Genomic DNA, 12,958 nt, shown 5'->3' with positions numbered 1-12,958 from the left:
CTGGTTAAGTTAAAAGTGGCTGTGTTCACCATAATTACAGAGCTGACCATTTAGAAAAGGAAGACATACCGACCAGCAATGTTTTGAGCTAGCTGAAGTGTGGGCACTTCACATAGCCGTGATGTGAACCTTCCACCAAGTCCTGCCTTGGAGAGCCACAGAATACTGATGATTTCCAAGGGGATAGGATGTAAATTCTACCAGGACTCCTACTGCTACAGTTGAGAGGGGAAAGGTTATCCTTAAACTAGGAGCATTTAAGTCATTTGTGATGTATTTTCCATCAGGCAGAAAAAAAGGAATGATTACCAAAGATCACACCCTTGGGATAAATATGAGGTTATAGCTAACTTCTTATTTCCCTCAGGGGTGTAATTAAGCAGACTTTTACGATTAAGGTTTTCAGGCATTGAAAAATGTTTACTGGAAAAAAATAATAGCTTCAGTCAGAGACATGATCGATCAGATAGAGTTTACTGACTTTATTAAAGCTGTGTGTTTGTTATGAACGGCGTCTAGCGTCTGTTTGACTCAGCATATCAACTTAATGTTGAAAAGTAAAGCCAATTATATATTTTTAATGGGTTCAGATACTATAATTCTGATTAGGCACATTTTCGTAAATGGTAACATAAGATGTTGCTGACACACTTTAGGTGTTCAAACTTAGGTCTGCTTTTAGCTTGGAAATTTTTACAGAAAATACTGAGATTGAGCTTCTCATCTTGGCTTTACCAGTAATTGGCCTTAAATCACTTAGTTTTTCTCCCCCTTCCCTTTTTAAATATTAAAATGAATCTAGATACTAACTAGGGAGGTCTACAGCCCTTCTAGTTTTAAAATTATCTGATTGGGTCGCCTGGGTGGCTCAGTCGCTTATGTCTGACTTCAGCTCAGGTCATGATCCCTGGGTCCTGGGATCAAGCCCTGAGTCAGTCTCCCTCCTCATCAGAGAGTCTGCTTCTCCCTTTCTTTCTCCCTCTGCCCCTCCACCTGCTTGTGTTCTCCCTCTCTCTCTTTCTCAAATAAATAATATCTTAAAAAAATAATAAAATCATCTATTTTTAAGAAATAGAATTTGACACATTCAATTTAATTGGATAAAAATTCATTGAGTATTTATTGAAAACTCAGTTCATATTAGGAATTCTGTCTAGGCACAAGGAATGCAAAGAAATGTACTCCCAGCTGTCTGGAAATTCCCAAGTTGAGATTGGGGAAGGAGGTATGGGAGATTGCAGTAGTAAGAGAGAAATAGCATGTCAACAGACAGCTCTAATAGATAATGTATTAACTTCTAGAAAAGACTTCTGTAGAAACCCAGATATCCACTAAAGATACCAACCCTGAATCTCCCAATCTAAATTAGGCCTCCCATGGCCCCTGGGTGGCTCAGTGGGTTAAGCCTCTGCCTTTGGCTTGGGTCATGATCTCAGGGTCCTGGGATAGAGCCCCGCATTGGGCTCTCTGCTCCGCAGGGAGCCTGCTTCCCTCTCTCTTTCTGCTTTCTGCTCTGCCTACTTGTGATCTCTCTCTCTCTGTCAAATAAAGTCTTTTAAAAAAATGTTTTTAAAAAAAAATTAGGCCTGCCTTTGTACTGTCTGATTTTTTTCCTTCATTGTATTTGCCACATGTTGTAATGATATATAAATTCTGTATGATTATTTTCTTAAAGCCACCTCACTTTCTAGACTGGAACTTTCTAGAACTGAAACTGACAAGTTATTGTCACCATGCTGTTCCCAGGACCTTAGCATAGAGCCTTGCAGACAGTAGGCATTTAATAATTACCCACTGACTTATGGGAAAGAAAATGCAGGGGATGATTCTGCCTGAGGATGAGAGCAGCTGGTGATGAGGGAAACAGAATCTGAGGAGACCTTGGGAGACAAAGAGATAGCATTTAGGGCCATAAGAGGCATTAGACCAAGGGAGTCCTCAGCCTGGTGCCTAGATGTGAGTGTGCTTGGGGTAGAGAGGAGGCTGACAGTAGGCCTTGGGCCCTGCACTCAGGGTGCGTGATCTGTCCACACCAGGGAGCAAGCAGACTGAGTCTATACGCATAGTACATGCAGACTAATAAACACATGAATACAGTATGATGAGTGTGCAAACACATAGCTTCTGTTGTCTTTAGTAAAATCCAAAGTCATTTAAAAGCACTTATGAATTTGTACTGCTTTTGATCTTATGTAATTTCTCATCAGCTCTAACTAAACTCACAGGAGTATCTTATAAAGGTCTGTTTTGTTTTGTTTTGTTTTACTTTAAGAAGAGATTATCCTGCTTTACTATAGATATTGGAGAGCCAGTAAGGGTTTTAAGTGGAGCATTGACACAGTCGGTTCTTACTCTGTTGGCACTAGGAGGATGGTTGGAGTCAGCGCAGACATTGGAGTCCCCCATTGCCCCCAGGTGAGGATGGCTCCGTCTTGGGCAGGAGCAGAGCCAGTGATGGTCCCTACCGCTTCTCCCACAAGAGCCTTAAGCCTAACAAAGCAAACACCTAACCTGATACTTCTTCCTAGTATGGGGAAGGCCAGATTTAATATATACACACACACACACACACACACACACATAAATACTGATATGAATATCTAATCTTTAACAGAAATTAAAGCAGCTTTGGGTTTTACTTTTTCATTTTTGTCTTATTTTCTTTGTCTTCGTCTTTCATTCTCTTTTTTTTTTTCATCCTTTTCAACTTATGACCCTTCAGTTTGAAATTAAATTTGGGCTGTAAGTTGACTCCCTGAATCTTTTCTTCACAAGCTTTCTTTGTATTTTCTAGAAGAAAAAAGATTAACCCAGGGTTTCCAAAATAAAAGCAAAGATTGTGATTAAAACTGAATTAGAATCTTTATTCTCTATTATTTGCTAATAGTAAAATAAATAGCCCAGACTTAAGGAAGCTTTAAAGTAAGTCCCAGAGCCTTTGCAAACCCTTGGAACCCTTGGATTTTAATTAAAGAAACACAGAATACCATCACTTTCTGTTTGTCAGTGGAAAAAAATATGTATTTTTAAATTTTCAAAGCTTAGCCTAGCAGCACATGGAGTACATCTGTTGGCTTTCAGAATTTGGGGAACACAAATGGATTCAGATGTTTAGGCCCTTTGTCTTCCCTGGTCTCTGCTCACCTCGCCAACTGAGTGTGGCACAATCCAAACACAGTTTCTGAAAACAGAGCAGCTAGAGTTACCTCTCAAGCACTCTCTTGGGGACTGATAAAGTCAATCTCTGTTTATGTAATGAAATCAGGGAGCAAGGGGTCTGCTGTAGTACTTTGTGGACGGGATTGCATTGGTGTTGTCTTTCAGGGAAAAGACTGGATTTAATAAGACCTTGTTCTTTTTTGCTTTCTCTGAAGGTACAGCCCACTCTAATGGATTATTTCGAACTATTTTTGTTTATGTAGCATTAGAACTTCTCTTTAAGCAATTGGTTGTAGTAAAATCAGTAGATTTATCATAGAAAAGTAGGATACTGATATCAACTTTGCCTGATAAGATTTAAATGTCTGGTGATCTTGGTTCAGTGCTGCTGGTCTGAACTTAGTCTGTGTGTGTGTTTGCATGTGTGTATTTAAATAATACTGCCTTTTTAGTGTTCTTACATTTTAATTTAACTTGAACTTTAAAAATAAACTCTGCTGGTTTATCCTCTCCTCAAATACACGTGAAATCCGTCATATTTTTCAAAATATTTATAAAGTATTCTTGAGAGTGAAATCTCACAGAGATCTTTGCTTCAGGACCAGAGTTCAAAGGAAAATCCGTTTGGTTTTAATTTGAAAACTGTAAAAACAAAATACCCTCAAAATGGCAGGGTGTGAATTGGTAACTTCAATTTTATTGCAATCTGCCAAGCCCATCCCCAGATGTTTCCAATTAAAAGCCAAGAATGCTAACTTGGGTGAATATCATATGAAAGCATTTCTTTATTTTTCTGTTTTTTTTTTTTTTTTTTTTTTCCTGAGAAAAGTAAGTCTTAAATCCTTTAACGTTAATTAAAGGAATAACTTCTTACTTGCATGTTGTTTAAACTCATACAAAGACAAATGCAGAATGCAGTACTCAAAGAGAATTCTTATATGTCAGATTTGTAAACATTTGTAGTCTTGAATGCATATGAGTTCATATATGTCATCTTATAAAGTCCGAAAAAAAAAAAAAAAAGGCCTTTAAATGATGTTGGAGCCCTTTAGTAAAATTGCGTACTCCTGGATTTGATATAATCAAAGAATAGACCTTTTAATACTGTGCATTTATTTAGAAAGGGGTGGCTAGTAATAAGCTTTTATTTTTGATCGGTGGTGTATTCAGTTGTAAGAAATGCTTGTGTAGGAATCTAAGAAGATGTAATAACATGAAAGAAACCCAGAATGTAATTTTGAAATTGTCATTTTTATAATATTTCTCCAGATAATACCAAGTTACAGTGGGGTCCATTCATGAACTTGAAAGTTACTTTGAATATGTCATTCTAAATTAAGAAGAAAGATAAATGCTGGTAATAAATTTGAATTTATGGAAATTGGCGTTTGTTCAGAGAAAAGACAGAGTTAGTCTTTAACCTAACCTTTTGAATATAAAGCTGAAGAGACATTTATTTTTGAAGTGTCACAAACCACAGACGTAGGACCACATGCTAATCTGTGGAGCTGAAACAGTCATTTTCCATTTCATTTCCTATTTGGTAAAATAATGATGGACATGTATTTGGGAGCCCAGGAGGGAGTCGGCCATGTAGGTCTCGGATCTGTTTGTGCTTTTGGTAAGTGCCTAAATTTTTCTCCAAACGTGGAAACGTGCTCCTCAGACTTGGACATGCTGTGGAAGGGAACTCTTCTGAGCTGGTTGTCTCTTCCTTGTGTTTGACCAGCAGCTTGTTCCTCTGGATATCACATCCATGTTAGAGCCCTTTTGTGCTTCCCCAGGACCTTGTGCCTGTGCCCCTGCATTGACCCTGGTTATGAAAGTTACTGGCGCACACGGCCTCCCTTTCCCCAACATATCACGAAGGCACCACGAGCCTCTTCCCATCCTTTCAGCCTTGATGATAAGCAGAGTCTGTGCATGTTGAACTGAGTTGTGATTTTTAAGGTTTTTAGAACTTATTTTGAAAATCCTTTTAAAAATTGCAAATATTTTAAAACTTAGGTATAAGAAGAGAATGGGAATCAGGTGTCTATGTTGAATTCATTTCCAGAAACATTACATTAGATCACTACCATTCCATGATCTTAGTCTTTGAACTGCACAGTAGAAAGAGTGACTGTTTTCATTACTTTTGTCATCATCTGTTCTGAGACTGAGCTCCTATGAGGTAGTGAATCATCATGAAGATTATGAAGACTATGAAGACTATGTTGTTTGTTTGTTTGTTTAAAGATTTATTTATTTACTTGAGGGAGAGCACAGCAGGGGGAGGCGAGGAGGCAGAGGGACAAGCCAGCTCCCTGTTGAGTAGGGAGCCTGAGGTAGGACTCGATCCCAGGGACCTCAGGATCATGACCTGAGCCACAGTGAGATGCTTAACCAGCTGAGCCCCCCAAGCCCCCCATGAAGACCGTTCCTAAATGCCGGGGGAGCTCGTTGTCCTTGATCTGATGATCCTCCCCAGAATGACACTGCCTTTTCTCGAGTCATGTTTCCCTCTCCTTTCCTAAAATGAAACTTAGTATGAAGAACTATGCATTTCTTTAAAAGAAAGTGTATGTCAGTGAAATAAGGAAAGAAAACTTTTCAGCTTTGAGGGGAAAAACTGTATTGACATGAACTAGTAGTTTCTAACCTTGTGTATGAGAGCCTTCTTTTTAATTGTAGTAACTCTTTCGGATCCTGGCACGATCACATACTGTGAGTCTCCAGTGATCATGCCCAGCGTTCCTGAAGGTCAGGCACGGTCTCTATGCAGAGGAAACACGGTGGGGCTGCATCATAAGTACAAGTTCGGCAAACACCGGTCGCTCCCCACGTGCCATGTCAACGTGCAGGACGAGTGTATGAAAGTGACCAACGCTGTGTCTAGACAGGGAGGTGGCAGAGGCGTGGGCCCGGTGTCCTGCATTCACATTCCCTCCAGCAGGTGGTACCGAGCGGGTTTGGGATATGTCAGTGAACACATCAGACTAAAACTCCTGACCCTGGGCTCTAGCAAGGGGTTTCCAATAGATCTCAGAAATAAGTAAGTTAACAGAAGGGTTAGAAGATGGCACGTCCTATGGAAGAAAATAGTAGAGGGGATAGGGGGGCTTCATTGAGATGACATTTGCACGAAAACTTAGAGTCCCAGGAATATCCGTAAGGCCAGAAGAGAAGACAGAAGCCCTGAGGCAGGAGCAGGCTTGACGTGTTGTTCTAGGGGCAGTCGTGCCCCCAACGTGGCCGGGTGGAAGGAGGGAGGAGGGGAAACGTGCCGGAGGACAAGCCGGAGAGGTAACATGGGCCGGTCACTGGGGCCTGCAGGCTGTGTTGTGGCTTTGGGCTCTACTCGGCCTCTAACAAGAAGTGTGGCAAAGTAAACAAATACTCCATTTTAAAGTGCATTGCCAGGAGATGTAATGGTTGCCAGGGGCTTGTGGGGAGAGGGCATGGGAAGTGACTGCTTTGACAGGGCTTTTTTTTTTTTTTTAATGGGTACAGGGCTTTTTTTTTTTTTTTTTAATAGAATGATAAAAATGTTATGGACTTAGGTAGTTGTGTTGATTGGGTAACCTTGCAAAATATACTAAACACAATGGAAATGTACAGTTTAAAAAGGTGAATTTTATGGTGCCTCATTTGTGTCACAAAAAAAACTTACAAAAGAAGATAGATTTGGAGGGCCTTGCCACAACCATTTTTCGCCCTTCCTCCTTCTACTTTATGTTGTTTTCGCCTTCACAGATCCAGATTTCTAACTAGTTACACCTTAAGGGAAAGACTTTTAGTATTGTTGGCTGTGTTTTCATTGGAAGTAAAGAATGTTGATCTGTTTCAAAGTATCTTTTCTGAAATTGTTAATGATTGTGAAATCAAGGATTTCCAGATGCTTACCCCTGTTTATATGTACTTCATATACCTGTGTCACTCTTATTTGGTAAGAAAGGAAAGCACAGTATTTTTAACCTCTGGTTATCAAGAGGAATGTAATTTTTAGGTTGAAGTTTGATCAATATATTTTGCTAAACTAAGCTAATCTCCATCTAGTTTATTTTGTGATTCTTTTATAGGGTAGAAAAGTAGATTAGTATGATAATGTTCTTCAGATTATGGTCTAAAGCATGCAAGTGAAAGGAATGCCTCTTCATTCCATTGACCAAAAGCCGAAATTGTATGATCTCCTCTTCTGGAAGAAGCAGTTATTTTTAATAGAAATAAGGCAGGAAATGTATTTAGCTAGTTGTTTTCCCTTCCTGTTTTAGATTTAACTTTGGACTTTCCTTGAATTTCAGCCTGTGACAACCTAGTAAAGTTGACAGCAATATGACTATATTTTAATTTCTTCTCCCTTTTTTTGTGGGGGGATGTAAGTAGGATTTGGGTTTTACAAGTAGTCTAATTGGTTTTCCTCAAACAAAATGAAATCAAGGAATAAAGTCATTGAACTGAATACTACTGAGCACTCTAAACAGAACCTCCCTCTTCCTTAACGACTGAAAACATAGAGGCACTTTGTTTTTTGTTTTTGCTCTTGTTTTCCAGGCCAAAACAGTTTGTAAACAGCTGCAGAACCTACCACAGAGGTGGCTCAACTTCTCTTCCTTTCATGACTTTGAACGGAATGGTTATCCCTCCCCAGAAACATGTAATTAATAATGAGGAGTAGTTCTTCCCTCTTCTAATTTTAAGCTTTTTACGAGATCGCTTTTACCTTTCCCAGCCTTCTTAATCTTGAACTGCGTCATCCTCTGCCAGAGCCCCCTCTTGAAACTGGTGCCTTTGCTTCATAACATTTCAAGGGGTCCTGTCCTTGTTGGGTGGTGGTTTTGAGATGGTGTCTGGAGAGCCTGGAGCTCATCTATAATTGTACATCCAGTTGCAAGAAGGCTCAAAAAAATTGTGAGATAAGCCCTGTCAGACCAATTACATTTTCAGAATTTTGAGTACTTGAGAAATCTGTGGTAACTCTGATTTTCTTATTTACAAAGAGTCAGCACCCTAGGAAAGAAATAATCTGCTTTTACCTCATTGTTCCAGTATGAATGAATGTACTTAGAAGTTGATTAAATATTTTTTTCTTCTGGCTATGGGAAAGTATGTCCAAATCCTTAAGTAATTACATTCTTAACACAGACATTTCTCATTTTCTTACATTGGCTGCAAAGGCAGGGTAGATTTCAATCCCCTGCATTTTTCATTTGTGTGGTGGCAATTTAAATTGAGCTGTAAGCACTTTGGTCTCTTAACACTCAACCAGCTAATGTTAATGTTAGAACGTTAGAAAACATACATTTCAGAGTGATTTATTTCATAAAACCCTTTGTATTCTTTGGTGGCATGAGGGAATATTTGATATGAAGCACTTAGATAAGCCTGTAGTTTGGAGAAAAATAATGTTATTTTGGTTTTGTTTTATTTATTCATTTGAGAGAGAAATAAGAGACAGAGCACTAGCTGGGGGAGAGGTGAGGGAGCCTCTGCACTGACCTGGGAGCCCAATGTGGGACTCGATCCCAGGACCTTGAGATCATGACTTGAGCAGAAGGCTTAACCATCTGAGCCGCCCAGGCACCCCAAGAGAAAAATAATGTTTTAAGCTAGTCTTTGGAACTTGACTTCAGATGATGAGCAGAAGTTAAAGTGTATATATTTGTGACTTTTCAGTGAAATAAATGAAGTGTACTTAAGGAATTATAAAGAAAATCTCTGGGGGCACCTGGGTGGCTCAGTGGGTTAAAGCCTCTGTCTTCAGCTCGGGTCATGATCTCGGGGTCTGGGGATCGAGCCCCGCATCAGGTGCTCTGCTCGGCAGGGAGCCTGCCTCCCCCTCTCTCTCTGCCTGCCTCTCTGCCTACTTGTGGTCTCTCTCTGTCAAATAAATAAATAAAATCTTTGGGGGAAAAAAAAAGAAAGAAAAAAAAACCTCTGGCCCACTATGAACAAGTATGACCTGAAAAGAATGTTGTGAAAATTTAGGAACTTTGAACCACTGTATACAATTACACTTGCTGTATTCTTTTTTTTTTTTTTTTTTTTTTTTAAAGAGAGGTATTGAGGGTGAGGGAGGGACGGGGTAGGTTGAAGGGAGAGAGAATCTCAAGCAGGCTCCACGCCCAGTGCATGAGCCCAGTGTGGGGCTTGATGTCATGACCCTGAGATCATGACCTGAACTGAAATAAGGAGTCGGACGCTTACCTGCCTGAACCATCCAGGTGTCCCCTTTCTGCGTTCTTATGTTCATTTCATCTTTGTCCAGGTCTGTCACTGCCGGTAGATGGTGAATTATCTAGAGGCATGCATTCATTTGTTCATCGTTTTATTCCAAGCATCTAGTGTGTGTCACATAGTGAGGATTCTTTTCCTGCTCAGTGACTAAATAGTTTTTAATGTCAATGTCATTATTAAATCCAGGCATTGGGTTCAGGTGTCTGTGGATGAATTTGCATAGCTGCAGGGAATTTGTCTGTTTTAATCTTTAAAGACGTCTAAGGTGATGCCTGACCGCCTCGCCCTACCCCACCCCCCAATAACTGATCTGTGCATCTTAGCCAGTCATCACTCAGTTCTACCTTAAATTAGAAAATGGTGTCATTTGTATGTTTTGGGTTGTTTTTTTTTTTAAACTTAAGATGATACATATATTTTCTTTTTACTAACATTCTTGGGATTCTCTGCTTTTATGTCCTGCCATCACAGTAGACAAAGCACGCCATAACACTTTTATTACTGTTTCATTGTTCATAATGGTAACATTTTTGTTTAAGTACTGAATTTTATTTATTTATTTATTTATTTATTTATTTTTAAAGATTTTATGTAAGTTCTGTCTACACTCATCGTGGGGCTCAAACTCAGAACCCTGTGATCAAGAGTTGCACACTGACTGAGTCAGCCAGGTACCCCCTAAGTACAGAATTTTAGAAAAATTAAGCAGGAAGAGCCAGAAAATACTGTAAATGAAGAGCATTGGTGGTGGGGGGGTTAGATCTGCTAGATATTAAAATATAATATCAAGCTTCAACAGTTAAAACTGTGTGGCACTGGCACATGAGTAGACAGGTGAGTATATCAAAATAAATGGGAGGCGCTGAAAGAGATCTAAATGTATATGGAAATTTAGTAAGTTATCAGAAGGACATTTAAATCAGTGGGGGAAACCACAGTCCTAAAATGATATTGAAGCCACTTGGTAAACATCTGAAAGAAATTAGGTTAGATCCTTTTCTTATAGCTTATTCCAAAATAAATTCCAGATGGAGCCTAAGTGTAAATGTAAAATTATGAAACTGTAGAAGTACTAGGAAAAAAGTGAATGTTTTTATAATATTTGAGTGATAGTGACTTTTTAAAATAATATTGGAAGACTCAGACACCATTTTTAAAGATGATGAATTTGACCACTTACCAGATTTCCACCTGGCGAAAGGAAATGGCGTAGTCAGAAGACTTATAAACTAGGGAAGTAAAACATATTTTGCAAACCAAGGATGAATTTCCTTAATATATAAAGAGTTTTTCAAATAATAAAACCAGAAATCTAACAACAGTGGGCCAACATTATGGGAAAGGAAATACAAATTGCTTTAAATGTATGGAAAGCTTTGTGATGCAAATTAAAACCACAGTGAATTGCCATTTCTCGGATTGGCAGAGATTGAAAGTTTCAATTGTACGCTCTGTTGCTAACTAAGTAAGTGGGGTAATGAACACTTGTGTCCATATGTTGCTAATGGGAATGTAAAATGGCACAACTTCTATGGAAAATAGTTTTGTGCTGTAAAACATAAAAACCCTTACACGCATCAATTCCAATTCAAGGAATTTATCGTAAACATTCACAAATGATAAATGTCCAAGAATATATTTTCCCAAGTGGTTATACCATTGTAAACCCGCTGTATCCGTCTTGTACATAATCCAATTCCTTGCCAGAACTTGTTATTCAGTCTTTTTAATGTTATCCATTCTGGTGGGTGTGCAGTGATGTGTTACGATTTTAATTGGCATTTCTGATAACTGATGTTGAATATATTTTCAGATGTTTATTAGGCATTCATCTGTATTCGGTGCCCTTTTTTAAGAAATGGATTTTTTTTTTTTTTATTCTTGAGTTGTTAAGTTTTTTTAATGTGTTTTGTATACACATCTGTTTTCCAATATATGTTTTGTTAATATTTTCTCTTAGTTTTTGGCTTGCCTATTTATTTATTTATTTTTTTAACATTTTTTATTTATTTGAGAGAAAATGAGAGAGAGGGAGAGAGAACGAGAAGGGGAGGGCCGGAGGGAGAAGCAGACTCCCCGCTGAGCAGAGAGCCTGATGTGGGACTCGATCCCAGGACTCCAGGATCATGAGCTGAGCTGAAGGGAGTCTCTTAACCAACTGAGCCACCAGGCACCTGCCTATTTATTCTCTTAATAATTTTTTGAATACAGTATATAATTTTCATGAAATCAGCTCATCAGTTGTTTTTATTATTTTTGTTGTTGTTGTTGTTATGGTTAATGTGTTTTTGTGCACTAAGAAATATTTGTGTACTCCAAGGTGAAGAAAATTTACTCCTTTTTTTCTTGTAGAAGTTTTATATCTTTAGCTTTTATGTTCAGCCTTTTTCCTTCAGCAGATTTCAAAGTGGTCTCTGACCCAAAATGAAAATAAAGATTTAGACCCATTGCTTGAGACTGCTAGTTTTCCAACTTTGTTAACAAGGTCAGCATCACATCATGCTGCTGCTTTCCATCAATAAAACAATTTCTGAATTAATGGAGAGAATGACATTGCTTTTGGTAAGACAGACATCGTTGACTATCAGGCTTTATTGCACCTACTTAATTATTAGCTCGTCTCTAAAGAATCCTGTTAGTATTTTTCACGTTGGATGAGTATGTGGACCACCCGGAGCTTCCTGTTATGGATGGCCTATCCTGCTCGGGGCCTCAAGGCATCAGCAATGCCGTGAACAGTCTGGGAAGGTCAAGGTCAGGCACCTGAGTTCTAGTCCCCTCCCTCTTGTCATGCTTTCTCTCTTCGCCAGCAAGCATCCGCATTTCATCTAGAATATAGGCTGAAACGTGAATGTCGTGGCCTCACAGAATCTGTCCCAACCTACCTTTCCATTTCTGCAGTGCCCTGCTGTTTCCTGTTCCTTGGGGTGAATCTCATACCAGGCCCCACTGTGCGTCCTCCCTTACCCTGCTCCCTTTATCTAGATTGTTCTCATTCCTTTCTTCCTGCCCTAGACTTAACTCCGGTCATCTGTTAAATCCCCAGTAAAACTCCACATCCCCCTTGACCTCTCTCCCAGCCTCTCCAGCAGGAGCTGATTCGCATATACTTTCTTTGTATATGCTCTCCCCCGTTCACTTACGAACTTCTGGATGCTTCGAGAGCTGGGAAGATGTGGTGTTCCTTGTGTATCTGAGTGAGGCCTCCTATAGTGACCTTCACATAGCAGGCAGGTGACAGAATACCTGTGTGATAAAAAGGTCTGTAACAGTGGTGGGTCTGTAACGGCCATATTCCTTGTAAAGGGCTTTGTGCCACATCATGTTTTTCAAACTCTGAGGTTGTGACCCACTAGCTGTTTGTAAAAGCAGTATTTATGGTTCAAGAGCGTCATTAAAAAAGGAGATAGAGTAGGATAGGAAATAAAAGATTACATAAGATGGGTAAACATTTTATAGTAAGGTTTGCTTCTAGTTCTGTATTTGCATATGTGTTTGCTGGGTTGTCATGTAAGTGTATTTCTTACTACAGGTTATATGAAACAGAGTTGGAAAACACTACTGGATTTTAACCTCCGTAATG

General features: G+C 39.2%; 1 protein-coding gene and 1 long non-coding RNA gene across 16 annotated transcripts in view; one reads left to right on the top strand and one right to left on the bottom strand.

Annotated features, from left to right (window-relative positions):
* ATE1 (arginyltransferase 1) overlaps positions 1 to 12,958 on the top strand; it is a 170,473-nt gene that overhangs the window by 109,903 nt on the left and 47,612 nt on the right. The gene's annotated exons all lie outside the window — the stretch shown is intronic.
* LOC309860518 overlaps positions 1 to 12,958 on the bottom strand; it is a 53,723-nt gene that overhangs the window by 17,264 nt on the left and 23,501 nt on the right. The gene's annotated exons all lie outside the window — the stretch shown is intronic.

The sequence above is a fragment of the Mustela nivalis genome (genome assembly GCF_964662115.1).
Source record: "Mustela nivalis genome assembly, chromosome: 2".
NCBI classification, from domain to species: domain Eukaryota; kingdom Metazoa; phylum Chordata; class Mammalia; order Carnivora; family Mustelidae; genus Mustela; species Mustela nivalis.
The sequence above is the reverse complement of the archived record's forward strand: the minus strand, read 5'-3'. Positions and strand labels throughout refer to the sequence as shown.